At 42.8% G+C, this 25,631-nt stretch overlaps 1 pseudogene; it reads right to left on the bottom strand.

The window, feature by feature from the left end:
• Positions 1–7,885: 7,885 nt before the first annotated feature.
• LOC125090056 (uncharacterized) lies at positions 7,886–7,985 on the bottom strand (annotated as a pseudogene).
• Between the last annotated feature and the right edge of the window lie 17,646 nt (positions 7,986–25,631).

Here is a 25,631-nt window from a genome sequence, read left to right on the forward strand (position 1 = left end):
CCCTGAGATCATGACCCAAGCTGAAGGCAGAGGCTTAACCCACTGAGCCACCCAGGCACGTGGGTAGCCTAGATATTCTACCAGTATCTGTTCTTCCAATGCATGAACATGGAATGTCTTTCCATTTCTTTTGTTGTCCTTGATTTCTTTCATCAGTGTTTTATAGTTTCCAGAGAAGTCTTTCATCTCTTCTGTTAAGTTTATGCTTGGGTATTTTATTATTTTGGGTGCAATTGTAAATGGGATTGTTTTCTTAATTTCTCTTTCTGCTGCTTCATTATTGGAATATAGAAGTGTAACATTTCTGTATATTGATTTTATATCCTTCAACTTTATTGAATTTATAAGTACTAGTAGTTTTTTGATGGAGTCTTTACAGTTTTTCTATGTATAGTATCAAGTTATCTGCAAATAGTAAAAGTTTTACTTCTTCCTTAGCACTTGGATGACTTTTTGTGGTTGTTGTTGTCTGATTGCTTGGCTAGGAATTCCAGTACTGTGGTGAGAGTGGACATCCTTGTCATTTTCCTAACCTTAGGTGAAAAGCTGTTTTCCCCATTGAGTTAGCTATAGGTTTTTCATATAAGGCCTTTTACTATGTTGAGGTACGTTTCCCTTAAACCTACTTTATTGAGTGTTTTTATGATGACTAGACATTGTACTTTGTCAAATGCTTTTCTCCATCTGTTGAAATAATTATGTTTCTTAATACTTTCTCTTACTAATGTGATGTATCACATTGATTTGTGAATATTGAACCATGCTTGCATTCCAGGAATACTGATCATGGTGAATGATTTTTTAACGTATTGTTGGATTTGGTTTGCTAATATTTTGTTGAGAATTTTTGCATCTATGTTCATCAAGGATATTGGCTTGTAGTCCCCCCCCCCACCCCCACCCCGTGGTGTCTTCATCTGGTTTTGGTATCAGAGTATTGCCTGTGAAGCCATTTGGTCTTGGACTTTTGTTTGTTGGGAGTGTTTGATTACTAATTTAATTTCATTGCTAGTAATTGGTTCAAATTTTCTGTTTCTTCCTGCTTCAGTTTTGGTAATTTATGTTTTTGGGAACCTATCCATATCTTCTAGGTTGCCTAATTTGTTGGCATATTCTCATAACTTTTTAAAAGGATTTTACTTATTTGACAGAGAGAGAGATCACAAGTAGGAAGAGAGGCAGGCAAAGAGGGAAGGGGAAGCAGGCCTCTTGCTGAGCAGGAGCCCCATCTGAAGCTCCATCTCAGGACCCTGAGATCATGACCTGAGCTGAAGGCAGAGACTTTAACCCACTGAGCCACCCAGGCGCCCCTCATAATATTCTCTTAAAATTGTTTGTATTTCTTTGGTGTCAGTTGTTATTTCTCCTCTTTCATTTCTGATGTTCACAGAGTCCACTGTTTTGTTTTTGTTTTAGGGTTTTTTTTTTAATTAGTCCAGCTAGAGGTTTATTGGTTTTGTTGATCTTTTCAAAGAACAAGCTCCTGGTTTCATTATTTTGTTCTATTGTTTCCTTAGTTTTTATTTCATTTATTTCTACTCTAATCTTTATTATTTTCTTCTGTCGGTTTTAGGTTTCTCTGTTCTGCTTTTTCTAGCTCCCTCAAATGTAAGTTGAGATTTTCTTGCTTCTTGAGGTAGGCTTGTATTGCTTTCCTGTTAGAACTGCTTTTGCTGCATCCCAAATATTTTGGACTTTTGTTTCTGTGTAAATTTTGATCTCTTGATTTCTTGTTTGACATATTGATTGTACCATTTCACCTGTATTTGTGTTCTTTCCAAAATTTTCCTTATGAGTGATTTCTAGTTTCATAGCACTGTGGCTGGAAAATGTTGATAAAAAATGGCAGTATTTCGCATTGGTAGGTTTTCCCATTTCACATTCAGGTTTGCATCCCTTTTACAGACAGGTATGTTCCTTACTTAGCTAAATTGCTTAAATTAAATTCTGGACCCAGCCCTGGCCCATTTTGGATCCAGCCTAAGTTCCTGGATCCAGCCGAAGAACCACATCCACTCACTACCGAGGAACGGGTCCCAGACCACGGAGTCTGGTTGGCCTCTCCAAAGAGCAGCGTCTCTACCTCTAGGACAAAACCGTTTTTAACGAAAACCGTCTCAGCTTGAGAAACCGTAAATATGTTAGCTTTCAACCTAAGTGGCCCAAACGACTATAGCTCTACCTCACACTGTTGGAGACATCACTTAAATTAGGCAACACGCCTGTCCCACAGGAAGCGACAGAAATTCAAAAGGCTGGAAATCCCAAAGAAAGACACGTCCTGGGAGCGGGCTGGAGGAAACCAGGCCCCACCCACAGGCCGTCCAGGGCTCCTGGCCTCACCCCTGAAGATCCAGCCAGGGGGTTCGAGGGGTGCGCTCAGTGCCGGAAGCTCTCAGCCCAGCTTCCGCTCGGCTCCCCCTCCTTCGGTTCTTTGTGGAGGGATCTTAACCTTTTTCCTCCCATTACCGGAAGCGCACCCCAAGCTCCGCCCCATCCCGTGCACGCAGCCCCGTTCTGGCCAGTGTGTGTGTCCGTGTGGTTCCGGGAAGCGCTCACCCAAGCCACGCCCTCAGAGGTGAGCGGCCCGGCCTGGGCACTTTTCACACCCTGCCTGTTGCCGGGTGCCTTCTGCCGGGTGCGCTCCGTCCACGTCTGCCGAGATCCCACACTGGGCGGAAACTTAGCTTGTCCTTCCCTTTGCGGGAAGCGCTCCACTCCGGCCGCGCCGCAGCCCTGCCCTTCCACCAGCGCGCACGCGGTTTTTTACAGCCCTGTGGGCCCCGACGCGACTGGGTCGCTTAAAAGCTCACGACGGCTTCCGTTGTTTTCGGTCCTTTCTGTTCCCTGCGTCAGAATCTCGGTCCCCAGGCCAGCACCCCTGGGGTCTCCACGCACATTCGAGTCCCTTCAACCGCGCCTCCCACCGCGGTAAGTAGCGTGTCGCGGAGACACACAGAATCCTGCGGGCGGCGCTGCCGGCCCGGGGTCCCGGTGCCTTTCGGTTCCCATCGTCGGAGTCGGTCCCCGCCTCTGGTCTCCGGCGCTCGAGCCTTCGGACGCCGCCTGCCGCGCTGTCTCCGTGCTTCACGCCGTCCCGGGCACCGCTCCCACCCGCGCCGTGGGAGGCCAGGGAGATGGGCGTGTGCGCCCCGCGCCGCAGCCTGGCCCGGCTCGGCCCACAGACGCGCGGGGTCTCTCCCTGGCCCTGGTTCCGCGCGGACCGCGCCGCCCTCCTGAGACGCCCCGCCCCCCCGCCCCCCCGCCCCGCCCCGCAGCCCCGCGTGCAGTGAGGCGACCGAGTCCCAGGAAGGGCACCTTCTTCGGTGCGGGCTTTCAGGAGCGGGATTTAGGACGGAGCAGGTCCCTCACGCGAGGATGGGGGGCCTTGTGGAGGCCGTGACTGCGGTCGACGAGGGATTGGGGGTGGGGAGCCGGAGAGAGAATGGCGGAGGAAAGAGCAGTGAGAGGGTCCGTAAGAGACGGCGAGATGAGGAGGATGCGGGAGGGACTTGCAACGAGGCCCTAAGAGCGGAAGGGCAAGTCGCCAGCGGAGAAAAGAAACGAGCGAAATGTGGAGGAAGGGGCGGCGCTCCGGAGAAGGGGAGCCGAATAGTAGGGCCCTCGGTTAACAGAAGTGGGGTGACAGGGGCGACGCGCTTCACGCAGACAGTGGGAAGGAGAAGAAGGTTTTGGGTAGACGATGCTGGGACAGAGAGGCGGTGGGGATGACCGCCCAGAGAGAAACAGCAGTGCGAGAGCTTAGCCAGTGTGTGTGACAGGAAAGAGGGAACGGAACTGGGGAGCAGAGAGGACACGGGTGGGGGGAGAGAGAGGCCGAAATCTATGGAGATGGGAACAGTGCGAAAGGTTGGGCCGAAAGAGTAAGGGAAGGTGAAGTAGGTTTCAAGAGTTTCCCGGAAAGTGCAGGTGTAGTGAGAGAAAAGGGGAGAAAACAGGGCGGAGCCAGGGGAATCACGGGAAAGGAGAAACAGTGGAGAGAATCAGGAAAGAGAAACACACGAACAGATTAGTAGACAGAAATCCTTGGGAGGGAGCAGGAAGGGCAACTGAGATCTGGATGAGTGGTGGTTAATGGGACATGGGGCTCCATAATGTATTTAACTTTAAATTTGCTTGTTGATTGGTGGTGGTGATCCCAGGGTGCTGGGATGGAGTTCCCCATATGGCTCCTCCCTCTGGCTGCCTCTTTGCCTACTTGTGTTCTCTTGCTCTCTGTCATATAAATAAATGCAGTCTTAAAAAAACTGGGGGGAATTAAGTCAATATCTGTTCCCTGGACCCAGGCATGCACAAAACACACAGACACACACACAGCTCCCCTCTCAGGAAGTGGGGCTACAAAGCGTGTGCTAAGATTGCACACAAACCCTCCCAAGTGGCCACAGAAAACCTGGCTCTGAGTCTCCTGCAGCAGCCTTGGCCCTCTATCAACCTAGGCTTTGACAGGCCCCTCATGATGCCATCTGCCTACAGGTACACAGGAATAAGGCAGAGCTCGGCCCCAACCTAAGTCTGTGTCTACAGCACAGTCCTCCAACCAAGCCTGAGCTGTCTCCCTGCTCTGTGTCCTTGGCGAGCCTTGTCCAGTCCTACCCCCTCCTTTCTGCTCAGACCCTCGTACAGGAGCACAGTGTGCTCAAGGCCACCCCAGCTACCCAAATTCTGTGCCTGTGGGAATTTAGGTGCTCACCAGCCCTAGGTGATCAGGGCCTTAGCCCTGGTTGTGGTAGGGACAAATACACATACAACACAGGAAGTATAATACTCTGAGCTCAAAATAAGGGAAAAGATTTCCTTTCACCTCCCTTTTCTTAGAATGTTCAGTTTAGCAATCTTAAAATTTTCTTTTCCACAGCTTTGAAATACAAATAAATCCTTTAAAGCTGAAGAAAGCTTTTTTCAGGTTTCAGGTCTAGGAAAGTCTTTTATTTATTTATTTATTTATTTATTTATTTATTTGAGAGAACACGAGTGGAGGGGAGGTGCAGAGGGAGAGGGAGAAGCAGACTCCGCTGAGCAGGGAGCCCAACACGGGGCTTGGTCCCAGGACCTTGGGATCATGACCCTACCCAATGGCTAGGTGCCTTCTAAGAATGTCTTTCTTAACTGCATGGGATTAACCTCTTTGACGTGAGCATCAAGGGGGATAGCATGTCCACCCCTCATTTTCTGCATGATGGTAGGAGCCTAACTCCAGTAGGAGCAAGTTCCATGGTGCAGAAATACTCCTGTCCTAAAGATGTGAGTTTACTTCAACTTGGTAGAAAGCCAGTTAATGCCCGGATGGTCACCCCAAATTTCAAGTGCTGTCAGATCCTCTTGCTTGAGGCCTAATTGTTCCTTTCCTTGAGCATGTGAATATAAGTTATATCTGCTTGGCTGTATGAAAGGGTGAGATTTCTTTTGTTCTTTAATCATTTGGTAGATTGCCTGTAATTGGCACTGCAGTCTGGTTTAATGCTTATTCTGTAAAAAAAGTGTTTTCTTGGGGCTCCTGGGTGGCCCAGTGTGTTGTGTGTCTGCCTTCGGCTTGGGTCATGGTCTCGGGTCCTGGGATCAAGCCTTGCATTGGGCTCCCTGCTTGGTGGGGGACTTGCTTTTCCCTCTCTCTCCTCGAATAAATAAATAAAATCTTTCTCTTTTTTTTTTTTTAAGTGTTTTCTTTCTCTTCTGTGTTTGGAGGTTTTCTGGTTTGGGATATTTTGCTATTAATTCTGTTTCCCCCAACACTGGCCAGAATTACGATCCCTGCATAAACACACAAGGTGTCCATCAAAACCCCTCTGGAGGGGCACCTGGGTGGCTCAGTGGGTTAAAGCCTCTGCCTTCGGCTCAGGTCGTGATCCCAGGGTCCTGGGATTGAGCCCCACATCAGACTCTCTGCTCAGCAGGGAGCCTGCTTCCCTCCCTACCGCCCCCCACCTCCCGCCTCTCTGCCTGCCTCTCTGCCTACTTGTGATCTCTGTCTGTCAAATAAATAAAATCTCAAAAAAACCACAAAACCCTCTGGAGGGTCATTTGATAGATTATCTCCCCTGCAGACACCACCCAGTTCCCTCTTGGGCTTCCATCTCTAACCCACAGCTGTGCAGCACAGAGTTCGGATGCCCCAAAGTCTTCATGCAGGAAGGTGTTTCATCTATATGAGTCCTTCTGTCTCTGCTAGAGCAAAATTAGACCAGATTCCCATGGAGACAACATCACAGGGTGGCAGTCATCAGTTCCAGCTCTTCTAATGTACAGACCTTAAACTGATTCAGACAGTGGGGCCTGGGAATCCCAAGGAGACAAGCGTGTGCACCAAGTTGGTGTAGAATCTGAGTTGCCTCCATCTCTTGCCCAAATGCCCACCCATGTACAGAGGGTGCCTGCTGCTCCCCTACCCCTGCAGAGAACTAGTACTGCATCTCCAAATTCTGAATCCACTGCTTGGGGATTGTCAAGATACACTAGAGCATCATCTCCCCTCTGGGTTCCCTCCTATTACTGTAACAACCACAAAGACAGAGGTACAATCCAACCTGGAATATGCACACACAGCCTGTTCTGCACTTGGGATTCATGAAAGAAGGCAAGATTTCTGTCTGAGGATATGCAGATAATTCAGGAGAGATACTATTTTCTTGAGCTTGAGGGATGAACGAAGACAAAAAAACAAAGGCCCACACTGGAGTGGAACCCCAGTGTTGTCCAGATTTCTTCCAGTGACTAGATGCAGCTGTCTAAGGTGCTTCTGACGGTCAGTTCAATGCCAACAAGCACAGGCATCAAAAGCAGCACTTCTCAGGGACCCATTCCCTGCCCTGAGTCGTGTCAAGAAAGGAGAAGATCCCTAGCCATGGGAGGTCAGGACTCAGAAAATATCCAGAGGGGCGCCTGGGTGGCTCAGTGGGTTAAAGCCTCTGCCTTCAGCTCGGGTCATGATCCTAGGGTCCTGGGATCGAGCCCCGCATTGGGCTCTCTGCTCGGCAGGGAGCCTGCTTCCTCCTCTCTCTCTGCCTGCCTCTCTGCCTACTTGTGATCTCTGTCTGTCAAATAAATAGATAAAATCTTTAAAAAAAAAAAGAAAAAAAATATCCAGAGCCATGACAATTACACCTCTGTGTAAACTGTTAGTGGAGTAGAGACCTCTTACATAAGAGTGTCTTGCTCAGGGAAAGGTAATATCACAACTGTGTCCAAGGGTGATCTCAACCTAGCAGATGCCACAGACTCAGCCTGCTTCTCTCTTTATATCACTTTGGGGGCATCTGGTTGGTCTTACTGGGGACACTCCTTCCAGCACCAGGGACTTAGGATTTGGGGGAATGTCCTGTGCTGACTGGGGCAGGATGACAACAGAATTTGAATTTGCTTCCATCTCAAAGGAGCTGGAGTGAATCATTCGGGGTCCTCTTCTTTACCCATAGAGGGACTCTCCTTCATGGCACTGAAGTAGGAGTCAGGTTCCTTGTACTGTGATGAACACTGAGGAGGCTTAGAAATGCAAACTGATAAAGTGATGGTTTCTATTTAATATAATCTTGGAAGAACAGAGATGAAGAGCCATGATCCCTACCATCCAGAGACTTTCAGTCTACAACAAATGGTTAAGTGGTTAAGATTGTGGGGTCACTATAAGGAAGAGATAGTTTACAGGGGACTATGGCTTCATTTCTATGTGGTTTGGTGAGTACTGATGTGGTTCCTGAAAACCATCTACAAAGAAAAGAGTTTTTATTATTAGCGGTAGTACTTGTATTTGTTTACCTTCTTAAGAGTAAGGTATAGTTGACCCTTAAAGATGTGGGGGTTTGGGGTACCAACCCCACTGTGTAGTTGAAAATCCATCTATCACTTTTGAGTCCTCCAAAACTTAACTTTTAATATGGAATGCTTCACAAATTTGCATGTCATCCTTGTGCAGAGGCCATGCTAATCTCTGCATGTGTGCTGTGGAAGCAAACACCCAAAAACTTAACTCTTAACAGGCTACTATTGACTGAAAGTCTTACCAATGACATAAACAATTGATTAATAACATATTTTTATGTATATATGTAAATAAAATATACTATAGTCTTACAATAAAGTAAGAGAGACAGTGTTAAGGAAATCAAAAGGAAAATACATTTACAGTACTGTATTTATTATAAAACATCTATGTCTGTGTGGTCTGGTGCAATTCAAACCCATATTTTTCAAGGGTCAACAGTAGTTTCTAATACACTTATCTCAGAAAACTTTTTTTTTTTAAGATTTTATTTATTTATTTGACAGAGAGAGAGAGGTCACAAGTAGGCAGAGAGGCAGGCAGAGAGAGAGAAGGGGAAGCAGGCTCCCTGCCGAGCAGAGAGCCCGACACAGGCATCGATCCCAGGACTCAGATCATGCACAGGGAATTGGCTTAAGTAGAATACAATCATACAAAGCTTCTGCTAGGCAAATTTAGGAAGACAGAACTGGAAATAATTCATCCCATAGGCAGGGAAGCCTAGAGCCTTTGCCTTTGCCTCCCAGCTCCATCCGGAATCCTCTCTTACTGAAGCTTTTCTGTGTCTTGCTGCACTCTGGGCTTTCCCCTCTGAGCAGATTAGAGCAGGTTTGGGATGCCTCCCGTGTCTTAATGGTAGATGATAATATTTTGCTGAAGTCCAAAAGCAGATTTTTGGGAGCAAAGATTGTATGGTTTGGTGCCTTGATTTCTGTCTTTCTCATTAACTTTGGTGCCTTGGAAAGGGTTGGGACCGGCCCCCCGCCCCAGAATGTGCCACTTTGGCATGTGGATTATTTGGACCTGAAGGCAATTGAGATCCTGTGGGCTCAAGAGAAATTTTATTCCTTAACCACATAGAGGAATCTAAGTTGGGGGCTCTTTCTAAAATAAGAGTTATTATAGGAGATAAATTTATCTGAGTGACCCATCTGTTGGCAGGACAAATATTTAATTACCACTGTTGGGAAGCAAGAATTTGTGTCTCCTTCAAGAGTCCTTCTAGCTGGACTATGAATCAAACTAGGGGGAAAAAAAGAATCAAATTGATGTGAGACAGATTAAAGATTTCTTTTTTTTTATTTGACAGAGAGAGATCACAAGTAGACAGAGAGGCAGGCAGAGAGAAAGAGAGGGAAGCAGGCTCCCTGCCGAGCAGAGAGCCTGATGCGGGACTCGATCCCAGGACCCTGAGATCATGACCTGAGCCGAAGGCAGCGGCTTAACCCACTGAGCCACCCAGGCGCCCCGATGTGAGACAGATTAACATGAGAAAATCAAATGTAATGGGATACCTATGGGGAATACCACATAGACATGGAAATTTGGCAGAATGAGATGTGTAAGTCATTCTGGAGTAAGGAGAAGGGGGTAGGGACCTAGGGTTTCAGAGGAAAGGAATGCATCTGACAGGATGATAAGAAAAGCAAATGTTTGGAAATTAGAGTTTTGCCCACCTGCATATATCCCCTTTGGCCTCACCAAAGTAAATCCTTTCTAGTCTCACCACCACTTGTTTCTCTGCCTTTGGATTTTGTCAGGGGCCAGTGGCCAAACCTGGTCCATTTGGGAACCCCCCGTGCCCCAGCTACAAAATGGAAATGATTGCCACATTCAGGGCACTGACTGGCCTAGAATAAAGAATGGAAAAACAAGTGGTTAACTGATAAAGATCACTGTCATGAAGGACTGGAGTATCCATTAGTTTGCAACTGTCTTAATTATTTACAAGAAAAAAAAAAGGCAATTTTATCAATAGCGAAACTTCTGGAAACCTATAGACTCAATTTCCTGGAGCCCTAACATCACAGTCCCTTCCACAGGATAGAACATCTTGTGTAATCAGTCACTCCTCACAACCCCAGTGCAGCTCTTTCTTGTCCACATGCTTTAATGAAACCACCCTTTTGCACCAAAGACTTCTCAAGAATTCTTTCTTGGCCATTGGCTCCAGACCCCACCACTCCAAACCTTATCAGTGCATATATATGATTTTATACAGTATCTGTTTTTTTTTTTTTCTGTTTGGCTTACTTAACCTAACAAATGTCTCCTCCAGTTTTATTCTGTTGCTGCAAGTAGAAGGATTTTCTTCTTTTCTGAGGCTGATATATATATACCAAGAAGAAATTAGATGGGAGACCTCTGCCAGGAAGATAGCTAATACCAGAGATAATTTTTTATACCAGGAAGAGTTACCTGCCTGGTGTGGCAAACATTTGTTTTCCAAACATCTGTTATTTCTCTTCTCCTGTGAATGTACTCCCCACGTTTTGAAATTGTAAATCCCTACCCCCTTCTCCTTAGGTCGGAATGGCGTTTAAGCATCAGTTGCCTATCTTTGAGCCCCATATCTTTGGGATTCCTGTAATAAAAAATTAAATTTGTCTTTGTCCCGTGAATCTATCTTTTGTTAGTTTGATCATTAGACCAGCCAAAGAATCTAGATGCAAAGAACAAAGTTTCTTTTCCTACACATTCATTCCAGTCACCAAGACAAATATAGCAAGACCACTTCGTATTTTCCAGTGAGAAACCACTCAATATTTTCTAGAATGGCTAAAGTAAAGAAAAAAGGATAACACCAAATTTCCTTGAAAATGTTGAAAAACTAAAAATCTCATATATTGCTGTTGGGAGGGTAAATTGTACATTCGCTTTAGAAAACTGTGTGGCTGTTACTTATGAAAATAAACATTTACCTTCTGGAAGGAGAGCAGAATTTGTCATCTCAAAATAGGTCTGTCTGTTGTAAGAATTATTTTATTTGGTTATTTTAAAGAAAGAGCAAAGGAAAAACTCAAACCCAGTAAAAGTTTCCTTTTGAAAGAGACATTTGCATTTTTATAAGGGAAAAGCTCCGTTTGTAAGGGTGTCTCCCTCTGCATAGTAGAAAGAGGGCAGCGAAGGTGTCAGTCTCCAGAAACTGACCAGTGGAGAAGACATGGATATCAATCTGGATCATGTGTGGAGTTTCAAGAACAATCATAGCTGGTGCCTACCACCCCCCACCCCCCCCCACACCCCTGCCCAATTCTGTCAATTGGTTTGGGTGAAAATAACAGCGTTGTATTAATTAATGGCTCCAGGTGATTCTCAGGCCAGGATTAAACACGCGGGCTTCAGGTGGTTTTACGAGAGTGGAGAGCAGGCTTTGGCTCAGGGGGAGGTAACGGGGTCTCTGCTATGTGAGTCTGGGAACCTCAGATCCGTGCAGTACACGGTTCCTATGCTGCAACTGAATTTGTTGGTGTCTGAGGGATGGAAGTCCGTGAAGACAGAAGAAAAAGTCAGAGATTGGTCTCCAAGTAGGAGCTCATAGTTTCTGAATAGTTCCTGACACAGAGGATTAGGAAATTGGGCCTTTTCTCCATCTGCAAATCCAGCCCACTGCCTAGCAGTCTGCAGGAACTCTGTTAGTGACTTTAAAGGCATTTTCTCCTGATGCAGCTGTGATTTCTCCCCAAAAACCTTGTGAGAAAGAAATCTAAAGGACCAGAAGAGTTCCTTTAAGAAGGAGAAGAAATGGCCAGTTCTCAGGTAAGCCTTGCTTCCCAGGTCAGAGGCCATGTTATCTTTTCCTCCTGGATTTACGTGCATTTAGAAATTGTAAATACTGATTCCTCTGGTTCTGATGAATCTGCCTCACAAGTGTTTTCACTTACTTTCTAAGGATTTTTAAGTAATCTCCATACCCAGTGTCGGGCTCGAACTCACAACCCCTAGATTAAGAATCACACGCTCCACTGACTGAGCAAGCCAGATGCCCCTTCACCTACATTTTAAAACCTTTTAAAAAAGTAATACTCAAGTTTAGGTCTTTAAAACACTTCTATATTGGGGCGCCTGGGTGGCTCAGTGGGTTAAGCCGCTGCCTTCGGCTCAGGTCATGATCTCGGAGTCCTGGGATCGAGTCCCGCATCGGGCTCTCTGCTCAGCGGGGAGCCTGCTTCCTCCTGTCTCTCTGCTTGTCTCTCTGCCTGCTTGTGATCTCTCTCTGTCAAATAAATAAATAAAATCTTTAAAAAAAAAAATAAAAATAAATAAAACACTTCTATATTTCAGAGGCTTTTCTCCCTTCTCTCCAACCTGGCTTTCAATAGGGTGACAACAGTTGTCACTTTGAATTAATGTCCTGGAACTGATAAGGCAAAAACTGTGCTCTAAGGTGGCCAACCGAGCCAGCAAGGGAATTCTAACCCATCTCAAAGTCCTTCCAGGTTCTACTTCCCTACCCAATGTCTCCCGTGCGTGCGCCAAAAGTATCAAGAATGCAGAAGTAAAGGGGTGTAAATTATGCTCCTTGCTTGTGCTTGGGGCTCAGACCTTTGGAGAACTCTGAGCCAACCGGTGTTAAATAAACCTCTGATCCTCCAGAGTCTCCGAGTGCCACTTGGTTCTTCCGTCAGGATCCAGTCCAGGTTCCATAACGGAACCATTGAAAATACTCCCTTTGTGACAGATCCACAGGAGAAAGCGTTGGTTTCATGATTTCTCTTGTGGATAGGGTCAGATCTGGGATATCAGTCAAGGAGAGCATTTCACATTTAGATTCTATCTGGATGCCTTGTGAGCTCTGTGTAGACAGGATTAATTAAATGCACAAATAAGCAGAATGGTTGGATATGAGGCCCAGAATGACTCCATAAGTTTTGGAAAAGAAACAGACTCTTGCTCCTTAGAATTAAAATAAAGATGCTCTATTTAAAATATGCTAATAATAATAATAAAATATGCTAGACAGGGATGCATGGGTGGCTCAGTTGGTTAAGCAACTGCCTTCAGCTCAATTCATGATCCCAGAGTCCTGGGATCAAGTCCCACATCTGGCTCTTTGCTAAGGGGAGTCTGCCTCTTCCTCTGCCTGCCACCACCCCCACCCCCCGCCCCCGCGCTGCTTCCCGTGCTGTGCTCTCTCTCTGACAAATAAATAAAATATTTAAAAATAAATAAAATACGCTAGATGTTACAGGATATGGGAGCTATACTTGGCTTGAAATTTGCATAAATCTACTGTTTTCTCATAGTTAGATTCATCATCTGATTTACTTTGGGGGGCCACAAGAACACAGCAGCGATAATGTGTCCTGTGTGTCTCAGGTGTTGATACCACTTTGCTTCCTTACAGTTGATAATTTTGTTTACTTGAAGCCTTCACAATTAAATTGGAAATTCCTTTCTTATTTGAGTTCCACTGGATAATGAAGGCTTCACTTTTGTGTACTGGAGATACTGACTCCTGGGAACAGTGGTTCTGAGCCTGTAAATTTCCATTTTACTCCACCCACGTCACAGACATGCTCTTTTTGTATTTTCAGAAAAAGAAAACAAGGATCACATAATTAACATGTTCAAGTGTCTTAAAATTCTGAAACATAACGTAGCACAAATGAAACAAAAACTGTCCGCGAAATACTAGACTCTGAAACTGGCTATTTTCTTTATATCATTCTGTGCATTTGTCTTTATAGCGTGATTAAAAGACAGAAGCATCATCCTCCACGAGTAGAAACATAAATTTTATGTCATTGAAAATATTCCTTAATTTAAATTGCCATGACAGTTTCCCCACCCAACGTGGGGCTTGAACCCAGGACCCTGAGATCATATAATTACTTTTTAAATGTATGGATATGTGCATAAAATGTAAAAGGGTGACTGATTTTTTTTGAAGATTTTATTTATTTGTTTTTTTGATAGAGACAGCAAGAGAGGGAACACAAGCAGGGGGATGGGGAGAAGGAGAAGCAGGCCTCCACCAAGCAGAGAGCCCAGTTCGGGGCTCGACCCCAGGACCCTAGGATCATGACCTGAGCCAAAGGCAGATGCTTAGTTGATTGAGGCACCCAGGCGCCCCAGGGGAGATAGATTTTATGTGGATCTCTTCTTGCTTCCATCACTCTTCTCAGGTTTGACACCTGCTGTGAACACTGCTTTAGAATCTTCTCTGTACATTAACCTGTGTGTCATTGGAGATCAACTCTAGGTTGGGTTAATAACCTGATCCCTTCTATGTACTGGATGTTTGACAAAATATTTGCATAAAAGTAAAAGAATAGGGGCACCTGGGTGGTTCATTCGTTATGCATCTGCCTTCGGCTCAGGTCATGATCCCAGGGTCCTGGGATAGAGGCCTGGGTTGGGCTCCCTGCTCCTTGGGAGACCTGCTGCTCCCTCTCCCACTCTCCCTGTTTGTGTTCCCTCACTTGCTGTGTGTCCCTCTGTCAAATAAGTAAATAAAATCTTTAAAAAAAAAACCCACAAAAATGTTTTCTTAGATTATTATTATTATTTTGCATTAACTTATGAAAAAGTGTTAGAATGCTATCTAGTAACTAGAAATGCTCAAAAAATATTGTTGCCATTCTTGCTATACTAATGAAACCTGTAACTGCTATAAAACTCGTTCAGTTCCAAGTCCTCCAAAAATTCTTTCCTTTGAGTTCTACCTCTTCCTAACTCAAAACTGTATCGCTTGGCCCATAAGCTACAGCCTTGTTAGAAATGCAGACAAGGATCCCACCCCAGAACTCTTGAACAGAATCTGCATTTTAATAAGATCTCCAATGCACTGTTGTGAAATTCTCATTAGAATTTGATAGGTACAATTGTAACCCACCAAAATTTTCCATCTAAGAAATAGACAAAATTTCTGTATGATATAAACACAGTACTCAACAATGTATGATGTAGTATGATGTAAACATAGTACTCAACAATGTGTATGCCTGTGTCTATGCCTTCATTTTACAATTTATCTTGGAGAAATACACAGTATTTATATCGGTTTTGTGGATCATATGCCATCCTCTTACCTCAGAGCTAGAGAATACATTCAAGCATATTACCATGCTGAAAATCATCTTACTGCATAAAGCAAGAGACTCCCTTAAGCCAGAACCAGTTCTCCTAATACAACTGAAGGAACCTGAGTCCACTCCTTGCTGAGTCTCAGATAGAAACTACACCAGGTGGGGTTGTCACACAAAGGACATTTTGTATCAAATAAGGAGATCACATGGAATAACTTCCAAAGCCTTGACTCCCCAAGCAAAGGTGAGTGGCTTCCTTTCCTTTAGGGTTAGGATGAATGTTTAGAATGGGGAGCCTTGTCACTTTATGTCACAATGGGCATAAGGTCATGCATGTGTCTTAAGGAAACCAGTCTATACACACTTTGTATGTTACATACATGTGGTCTGTGCTCCTCCTTTGGTGAAGATGGAGTATTATAATGAGATAAATATAAGTGCCACTTACTCCTTGGTCCATCTGTGCAGGTTGAGCAGGGGGTTAAGCTCTCCGATAAGTCATCCCAAATGGGCTGAGATTTTAATTTGCCCTTTGGGGCAGCTCTGGTGAGAGACATTGGTAGTAACTTTAACCAGTGTTCTGTTTCCTGGCACAACTTTGCCAGAGTCTATTTTAGGGTTCTGCTCACCCATTCTGTCTTCCCAGAAGACTGAGTCTCCAGGTAGAGTGTAACCTCCACTTGATACTTCAGGCCTTGGCTACCTCAGAAATGATTTTGGATAGAAAAGCTGGTCCATTGTCATTCTGGATTGACCTTGGCAACTGAAACTGAGGAATTTTCTCCTTTACCAAGGCCCTTGTTACTTTGTTAGTTCTTTCTATCCTTCAGGGAAAGGCCTCAGTCCATCTAGTGAATATATCTACAAATACCAAAAAGTATTAGACCTTCCAGGGGCCATTGTCATTACAGTAAATTCTGTTCATCAACCCTCCCCTGGCATTGCCTCCTGAATTTGAGTCGCTCTAACTAGAGGGTACCAGAGGTCTGGTATCTACATTACTAGTCTACGTAGACACATTGGTTTGTTATTTTCTCAATAATTTTCTTCACCACTGGGGTGCTCATAATCTTTAATAGCCATAGGTATAAGGCTTCCTTATCCCAATGGGATGAGCGAGGTGCATTCTTCAGAAGTCTATAGATTGGGCACCTGGGTGGCTCAGGGAGTTAAGCGTCTGCCTTTGGCTCAGGCCATGATCCCAGAGTCCTGGGATCCAGTTCTGTCAGGCTCCCCGCTCAGTGGGAAGTCGCTTCTGTGCTCTTCTCCTGGCTCCTGCGCTTTCTTGCTCACTCTCTCTCAAGTAAATAAATAAAATCTTTAAAAAAAAAAAAAAAGAGTCTATAAGCTATCGCCTTGGCACCCAGGTTCTCAAGTTGTTATTAAGCATCCATCCTGGGGTGCCTAGGCGGCTCAATGGATTAAGCCTCTGCCTTCAGCTCAGGTCATGATCTCAGGGTCCAGGGATCGAGCCTCACATTGGGCTGTCTGCTCAGCAGGGAGCCTGCTTCCTCCTGTCTCTCTGCCTGCCTCTCTGCCTACTTGTGATCTCTCTGCCAAATAAATTAAAAAAATCTTCAAAGAAAAAAAAGCATCCATCCTCTGACTGTTGGGGATCATTGGTAGCCCAATTTTATAGCCTCTTTTATCTCATCATGGATGTAGGATGGAGTGCACTGATACAATGGTAAAGAGGGAGCTACTGGCAAATACAATTACTTACAATACAAACACTTCCAATTCTTCCCAGACTTGGGTATCCTTTTTGTGGTTGCATTATCCAAATTATTTTCCCCTGTTACCTCTGATTTGACTTTGAGGAGATCACAGGGAATAACTTCCCAAGCCCTGACTCCCCAAGCAAGGGTGAATGAATGGGTTTCTTTTATGTGGGGTTAAGATGAATACTTGGAAATGGGAGCCTTTGTCATCATATGTAGAGATGGGCATAGGTTGCACAAGGGCTTTATGTAAATAGTTCTTTACATACTTTATACATTATGTAAATGAGGTATGAGCAGAGATTTTAGTATTGTAGTGAGGTAAAAGTGTCAGTCACTCTGTGGGTCACCCTATGGTCCCTCTGTGCAGGTGTGAGTCAGGAGTTAAGCTCAAACTGTGCTGAGTGGTAGGGACCAGCATGAGCTTATGGCAGTTGTTACTACTTGTGGGGTAGTTTCTGTTTCTGTCACAGGAGACTATACAAGTGGCCTCTTTTGCCTGAAGTAAAAAAGATAAGGTGGAAAGAAGAGGTTTAAGTACAATTTGGGACCATGGGTCGGTGGGTACAAGTGGATAAGCATTGAAGGTCATGTCTTGGGGTCTAGTTGGTGATATTAACCTCTTTCATCTTAGGGACATTTGTGAACTGTGGCTAGTCACTTGGTAACTATGGTATTTATGGAAGGGACTGTTGACATTCAGGGATATGGCCATAGAATTCTCTCAGGAGGAGTGGGGACGCCTGACCCACACTCAGCAGGAATTGTACGGGTGATGTGATGTTAGAGAACTACAGACACCCCCGCTTCCTTGGTGAGAATAACTCCTTTCAGATTTCTCAAACCACACTCAAGGTTTTGTTCCTTCCATTGAAGACTGTCTTTTGGAAGATCTTTGCATGACTGGAATTCAGATCCAGGCAGAAAGGGAAATAAGGAGTTTGTAAATGTACAGAAATATCTTCATGATGTTTGCTTTTCAGCTTTAGCTTCCCCTGCCTTAAGGGGTAACATTATCACTTCTATAGATTAGTGATGATTCTAAACATTGAGTGGCATAAAATGATATTGCCCACATCTTTAACTCCCCTTTTCTATTCTTTATTATTGTATCAGTAGTACTTGGGAGTGGAGGTCAGGATGAGAACATTGGAAATCCCTCTGTGTTCTGAAGGGCCTGTTGGGCAACAACTTTCGGAAAATAATTTTCTAGAATTCTGTAATGTCCTCTCTACTGAGCAAAATTCAATACACTGAGTGTATTGAAAGTTATATTCTCCAGCAATATTCATTTTCTTTTTTTTCTGATTAACAGATCTCGTGTGTCAAAGCCAGACCTGGTCATCTTTTTGGAGTAAGAAAAGGAGCTCTGGGATATGAAGAGAAAGGAGAACACATCCATCCACCCAGGTAGGTGGGAATGAATGAAGCCAATGATGGAGGTGAGACCCAAAGGCCCAGGAAGAAGCCAGACCTGAAAATGTGATTTGGGGAGCTCTGCTTCTTCAGAAATGATTGTGAGAAGCCTAAGTTCATTTCTCTTCATCTCACAGAGGGTCATCTGTCCAATACTATTATGCTCTTACATCCTCTTAAGAATTCTTTTTTCAACACCAGTGATCTCCATCACATCCTGAGTGCATAACAACAAACATACAAGCAAACAAAGACATCAACTTCTCTTGGACTGTGAGGGCCTCAGTTTGTTTGTTCTTCACTGCTTCTGAGTATCTGGGAAAATCTGTGCACATGGAAGAACTCTATATTAAACCATCTTTTAAGTTTTATTTGTTGGAAGTGTATGAGAAGAGTGGTGCAGATAATGAGATTTGGTGCAGAAATCCCAGAAACACTGGGGACAGAAGTAGTGTGTTGTCAGCTTTATTATTTCCAAACCTATGGCAGTTTCAAACATGATCCCACAAAACTCAGACTCAGCAATTTCATCATAGCACTAAGAACTTCCCTAAAATGAGAAAATGTAATTCTCTATTTTAGTTCAAAATGCCTTTTTTTTGTTATGCACTATCATTTGAAATTTCACTTACATGCTCCGATCCATGATGATAAAATAGTTAATGTATCTATTTACCTCCTAGAATTTTTTTTAAGATTCATTTTCTTTAAGTAATTTCTACACTGAATATGGGTCTCAAACTTACAGCCCTGAGATCAAGAATTGCATGCTCTACTGATGTAGCCAGCCACGCACCCCAGCCTCATAGAATTCTTAAATTAGTGTTATAGAGGAAGTTAGAACATTGCCCACCATATGGTACAGTCTGTTACCTTATATCTGTATAACTTATGTCATTTATAATTGTTTTGTACAAAAATTCCTGGGACTGTCCTGAATGTCCTTATTTTCTGATTGGATCTATGTGTGTGCCTTTAGATTCAAAAGTTTGAATATAACATAACTTGAATGCTCATGTTTTATAAGAAGCTAGATAATAGTTGACATGCATATTCATTGAATATTTGGCTCATAGGAGTGCCTGGCTGGTTAAGCTGGTAGAGCATGTGATTCTTGATCTCGAGTCATGGCTTGCTGCTTCCAATCAGCAAACGGGAGAAGAATTCGGCACAAACAAGTCAGCTGAAGAGAAAAGGGAGCAGGGGACAACAGTCAAAAAGACTGCTGCCCTGAGCAACTCCACAGTCTCACTTTTATTAGATAGAAACAGTAACCAACAGAAGAGTCGATGAAGGGCAAACATTAGTAACATGTCTTGTGGACAAACAAGAAGGAGGGTAAAGTTTATAGTTAAACAAGCACATTCAAAGGACTCATCTAACTAACATCAGGCGCTTTTGGGAGGAGAAAGGAGAAACAACAGAAAAGGGAAGCAGGCAGCGGTTCCCAGCTGCTCGGCTTCTGTGAAGTGTGGGGCATTCCGCCCTGAGGCCCTGAGGTAGCCCTGAGCTAGCCGGGCATCCCCAGCTGCTCAGATTCCAGGTCGTATATATCGTCCTTTCCCCCAAAGACCTGTTACCAGTATGTGTTTTTCTTAAGGCTGTATCTAAATGTGCTTGGTAACCAGTAAAATCATCCGGAGGTTATAGTTTAAGTAATACATTGTTCTGAGGGACAGTTGCAATGGCTCATAAGTTCGAGCCCCAGGTTGGATATAGAGATTACTTAAAAATTAAGAAAAGATTTGGTTCACAAATTTAAATTTACATTAGTCAAAATGTTACTAGGTTTTTGACCCACTTCCCTTAACATGAATCTGTATCTTGGTATAACTTAATCCCAAATATTTATTTTATATATTAATGATGGTCACTGTATTATACAACTTTCATTTGTTCCTGTATTTAGAAATAAAGGATCTATTTTCTTCTACAAGTTGGCTTATAGCTTTTACATTTAGTGTAAAAGTAGGAATAACATATTAACAATGTAGTAAGTGTCTCTTGTGCCTCTTTTTTTTATCTTAAAGATTTTTATTTATTTACTTGACAGAGATCACAAGCAGGCAGAGAGGCAGGCAGAGAGAGAGGAGGAAGCAGGCTCCCCGCTGAGCAGAGAGCCCGATGTGGGACTCAATCCCAGGACCCTGAGATCATGACCTGAGCTGAAGGCAGAGGCTCAACCCACTGAGCCCCCCAGGCGCCCCTCTCTTGTGCCTTTTAAATTCTCATTCATTAAGTTTTTCATGTGAGCTTTTCATGATTGATTATAATACATTTATAATAATATAATTATATATTGTATAATATATATAATATAAAATAATACAATAATAAATTATAATAATATAATACATAATACATTTCCTGTGAAGTTCCTTCCATTATAGTACATACCCGTGATTCAATTCAATGTGTACTCTTCATGAGTTCACAGTTATGGTTCACAGTTCAGAGTCCTGTAACTATTTATAGTTACAGTAGAAAATGTTTTTAGTAATACATCTATGTTGTAGTCAGAATTTGGGTTGTTAAATTTTCTTTTGTGTTCCAGTGCTACCACCATGTGTTTTTTGTTTTTGGTAGGATCCCCAATATTGGTTAATTTAGGTTCTTACCTGTATATTATGATTTTGGATCGTAATTTTCAACTCTGTAACTTTAAAGATAACGTAAGGTTTAATTCAAATGTGTATCCTCTATATGTATATTATAAACAAAATGATGTCTGCCTTTGTCTATAAAAATTTTACATCTGGTGTGTTCATGACTTCTTGTTTATTTCTATTCTTGATTAATGGTCAGTGGTTGCTCGATTCTGTCTAGATGAGTAATATTGAAAATGAAGATTATTACATCATCTATTCTCTTTTAGACATTTAAACAAATTTAATTGTGGTTAAAAATAACACATGACATAAAATTTACCATCAGACCGTTGTTAGATGGGCAGTCTAGTCTTGTTAAGTGTATTCACATTACTGTGTGAACTATCTCTGAAATTTTTTCTTTTTGTGAAAGTGAAACTTAAGACATCTTAAATAACCACCACTTTCTCCCTCTACTGTAAGTCCCTGGCACATGTCACTATAATTTCCTTTGAGTTTGACTGTCTTAGATTACTTACAAAAGTGAAATCCTATTGCATCTGTCTTTGTGACTCCTTTATTTCATTTAACATACTGTCCCCAGGGTGCCTGGGTGGCTCAGTGGGTGAAGCCTCTGCTTTAGGCTCAGGTCATGATCCCAGGATTCTGGGATGGGTTCTCTGCCCAGCGGGAAGCCTGCTTCCCGAACCACCCCCTCCCTGCCTCTCTGTATATTTGCGATTTCTCTCTCTCTGTCAAATAAATAAAATCTTAAAAAAAAAAAAATACTGTCCCAAAAGCTTATCTAAGTACTATCACATCACAAAATCTGTCCCTTTTGGAAAAGTGTTCCATTATACATTCATTCATCTGTGCATGGGCATTTGTGTGGGCTCTACCTATTACTGGTTTTTGTGAATACAGCTGCAATGGACATGGATGTACAAAGATCAATTGCAGATCTTTCTTTGAATTCTTTGGTATATAAACCTGGAAGGGGGATAGTTGGATCATAGGGTAGTTTTATTTGTAATGTGTTGAGAAAACTGCTTAGTGTTTTTCATAGCAGTCCCACCATTTTATATTTACTCCAGCTATTGTTATGGTACCACCCAGGAGAGGGGGGAAATTAATGCACAAAAGTCCTGAACTCCCTGACAGCTTGCAAGCGAAGATTTTTAAGGGGAAAATTGGGGGCAAGGGTCATCCTGATGAGATAGAGCAGAGAATGGATCAGGCCCTCTCAATACTGACAGTGAAGTTCTTTGGCTGCTTCCATAAGGGCAGGGTGTGTGGCTTGGTGGGAAGCCAAAGCTCTATGCCTCCTAAGCAGGTTATGTTGAAGGAATTTAGAGGAAGTATGCTAACTATGAACACTAAGAAGGTTGGACCAAACCAGGTTGTGCCAAGATGGACCACAGTGCTGAAATTCCTCAGATTCTTTCCCTCATTCTGATACCCAAAATCATGTCCAGGGGTGGAGATTTAATATGTTAATTAGACAAGCAGTAAGTGAAAAAGTATGATCTTTAAGCATGCAGGTCCTAATACATTTCTGCCGCTATATGCTTAGCACTCCTTTTCCACCTAAGTTTCTTTTAAAAAATCCTCCCTGACCTCTCCTCAGGGAGTCAGCCTGAGGACACTGTTTTGTCTGTGCTGGAGCATAAGCTCCAGCAAAGCCTTGCCTGAAACTCCTGTTTGGCCTCTTGTCAAACTCTGCTGTTCGGAGAGACCAAGGGCACCATTTGGCTCATTATCACCGAGAAGGTGGATGCTGTTGCTTGGAGACCCATGAGGCCATGTTAGCTGATGCTCCTTGATAAGTTCTGGTGCCACTTCACCTGGTGCCCTAGAGGGTATATTCTATCTCAAAAAACCTTGAATCAGAAAAATAATCTTTCTTCTTTGTCTTAGAGGTTTTAGTAGGTGCATCTGGTACTTAAATCCGGAGGATAGAGCTGATTAACTGCTTGTTATCTAGTGGCTTCCATTCCCATCTCTTGAGCCTAGGCTCTATGTTCCTAGCTGTGCCAGGGGACATCCTCTCTGAACTGACAAGATCAGTGCTGGCTTCATTAGACATATTTTATGTTGATACTTTCAAGGAGCAAGAATTTCTGTTGCCTTCTAGGTCCTTCTAGCTGGACTAAGAACAAAACTGACATGAGACAGATGAAGAGGAGAAAAATCAAATTTAATATCATAAGTGAAAGGAGCCCTACAGACACGGAAATCCCAAAGTCAGTCAGGCAAAAGTATTTATGGCATCCTGGACTAAGAATGGTCTGGTACTTTGAAGAAAGGAATGTTCTGGCAAAGCAATAAGAAGAACAGATGTTTGGTAATTAGATATTTGGCCTGGCACACAGATGGGTGATCCAGATAAAATTCATCTCTGATAACAACCCTTATTCTGGGAAAGACCCCCCAGTGTAGATCCTTCTGCATAGTTAAAGGAGGAGCAAAATTTCTCTTGGGCTTATAGGATGTCCGTCGCCTTTAACCCAAAAAACACTTCATCCCAAAAACACTTCATGGGACAGCCTGCCCTTGGCCCCTAGGGAACGTTGCTTTAAGGTAGTCTCTGTATATAGACCTGTATGTTGTGTCACATAAACTCTAGGTCAGATGACCTTGGTTAAAACCTAGTTTTTTCCATTTACTGGATGTTTGACAAAAGACACTCATAAAAGAGGAAGAATAATATGTTTGATCTCATAAATTATTTTTGAGTGTGTGTGTTTTTCACATTAACTTATGAAAAACTGTTGTAATGCTATCTAGTGACTAGTAAATGTTTAAAATTATTGTCATTGGTCATTCTTAGTGTTCTAGCAGAACCTGTAATTGCCATAAAAAATTAATCCATTCAGTTCCATTCAATCTTATCAACAGTATTTTGGGAAGTCATTTTCTAGAATTCTGTAATATCCCCTCTTTTTTACTGAGGACAATACCAGACTCCAAATTAGAGAATCTCCAGCAAAACTCATATTCCTTTTTTTTTTTTGTAAAAAACAGGTCTTGCTATATCTAAGCCAGACCTACGTACCTTTTTGGAGCAGAAGAAGAAGTCCTGGGATGTGAAGTAGAGGAAGACAGTAGTTGTACAACCAGGTAGGTGGAAAGGAATGAAGCAGATGACACACGTGACGTCCAAAGGTCAAGGAGGAAGCCAAAACTTAAAATGTAGTTTGGAAAGCTCTGGTTGAATGGAAATAATTTCTCAGAATCTTCAGCTCATTTCCCTCGCTGTTGCAGAGGGACAATACTGTCTAACACTCGCCATGCTCCTACACCTCTAAGATTCTGCTTCTGCCCCTCTGGTCTTCCATCATATTCACAGGGAGGGCCAAAGACTCTTCCATAGCCGTGAGGACCTATGTGATCTGGATGCTTTTCTATGACTTTTGGGTGCCTAGGGAAATCTGTACATCTTTCTGAGGAGCTCTGTGGTAAGGCAGTTTTTAAGTTCTATTTTTGCATCACAACAGACATCAGTAGTTACCATATTTCTTAAAAACTATGATTTTCTAGTTTGGTCTTATTTATATAAATTTCCTGTGACTGTGTCCTCTATGTTTTCAGTTTTTGGTTAGTTTCCTCTGAAATTCAGCTGCAATTTGAGATTCTCAATTTCTGATAGAACATGCTTCAATGTACATGTGTTTTATAAAAAGTAAGTTAGATAATTAGTAAAAATCCCCATATTTATTAAAATGTTTTATTCATAAATATAAATGTAATCATCAGTATTTTCGGCCACTTTCCTCAAGATGTATCTGAAATGTATAATTAATACCTAAATGTTTATTTAGATACTTGTGACAAGCAGCATATTTTACAACTCATGGTGTTTTGTTTTCTTTTGTTGCTTCTAAAGGATGAATTGCAGCCTTTGCAGTCTGTGTAAAACTGGGAATATTCTGTTAATAACAAATTCCTCATAAAATTTTATTCATAAAATTTTTATTTGGGCATTTTTTTTACTATAATGAATTTTCTGAGCAATTTTACTGCCATATAACACATACTGGTGCTTCAAATACTTGCTTTTCATGGATGCACAATCCCAGTTTAAAATTGTAGCTATAAAGAAACATCATTTATTTTTCCATTTTAAATTCTTCTGGTTTTTCTTTTCTTTTCTTTTTTTTTTTTTTGGCTTTTCTTTTTTTAAATTAACATATAATATATTATTTGCTTCAGGGGTACAGGTCTGTGAATCATCAGTCTTAACACATTTCATAGCACTCACCATAGCACATACCCTCCCCAGTGTCCATCACCCAGCCTCCCCATATCTCCCGCCCCCTGGTCTTCCAGCAACCCTCAGTTTGTTTCCTGAGATTAAGAGTCTCTTATGGTTTGTCTCCCTCCCTGGTCCCATCTTGTTTCATTTTCTCCCTCCTTAGCCCTCATGACCCCCTGCCCTGCCTCTCAAATTCCTCATATCAGAGGGATCATATGATAATTGTTTTTCTCTAATTAACTTATTTTGCTTAGCTTAATTACCCCCTAGTTCTATCCACGTTGTTACAAATGGCAAGATTTTGCAGGTTTTGATGGCTGTATAATATTCCATTGTATATATGAACCACATCTTCTTTATCCATTCATCTTTTGATGGACATCTAGGTTCTTTCCATAGTTTGGTTGTTGTGGACATTGCTGCTATAAACATTTGGGTGCACATGCCCCTTCGGATCACTCCATTTGTATTTTTAGGGTAAATACCCAGTTGTGCAATTGCTGGGTTGTAGGGTAGCTCTATCTTCAACTTTTTTGAGGAACCTCCATACTGTTTTCCAGAGTGGCTGCACCAGCTTGCACTCCCACCAACAGTGTAGGAGGGTTCCCCTTTTCTCTGCATCCTCGCCAACCTCTGTCATTTCCTGACTTGTTAATTTTAGCCATTCTGACTGGTGTGAGGTGATATCTCATTGTGGTTTTGATTTGTATTTCCCTGATGCCGAGTGATATGGAGCACTTTTTCATGTGTCTGTTGGCCATTTGGATGTCTTCTTTGCAGAAATGTCTGTTCATGTCTTCTGCCCATTTCTTGATTGGATTATTTGTTCTTTGGGTGTTGAGT

The sequence above is a fragment of the Lutra lutra genome, chromosome 17 (assembly GCF_902655055.1).
Source record: "Lutra lutra chromosome 17, mLutLut1.2, whole genome shotgun sequence".
In the NCBI taxonomy this organism is placed as follows: domain Eukaryota; kingdom Metazoa; phylum Chordata; class Mammalia; order Carnivora; family Mustelidae; genus Lutra; species Lutra lutra.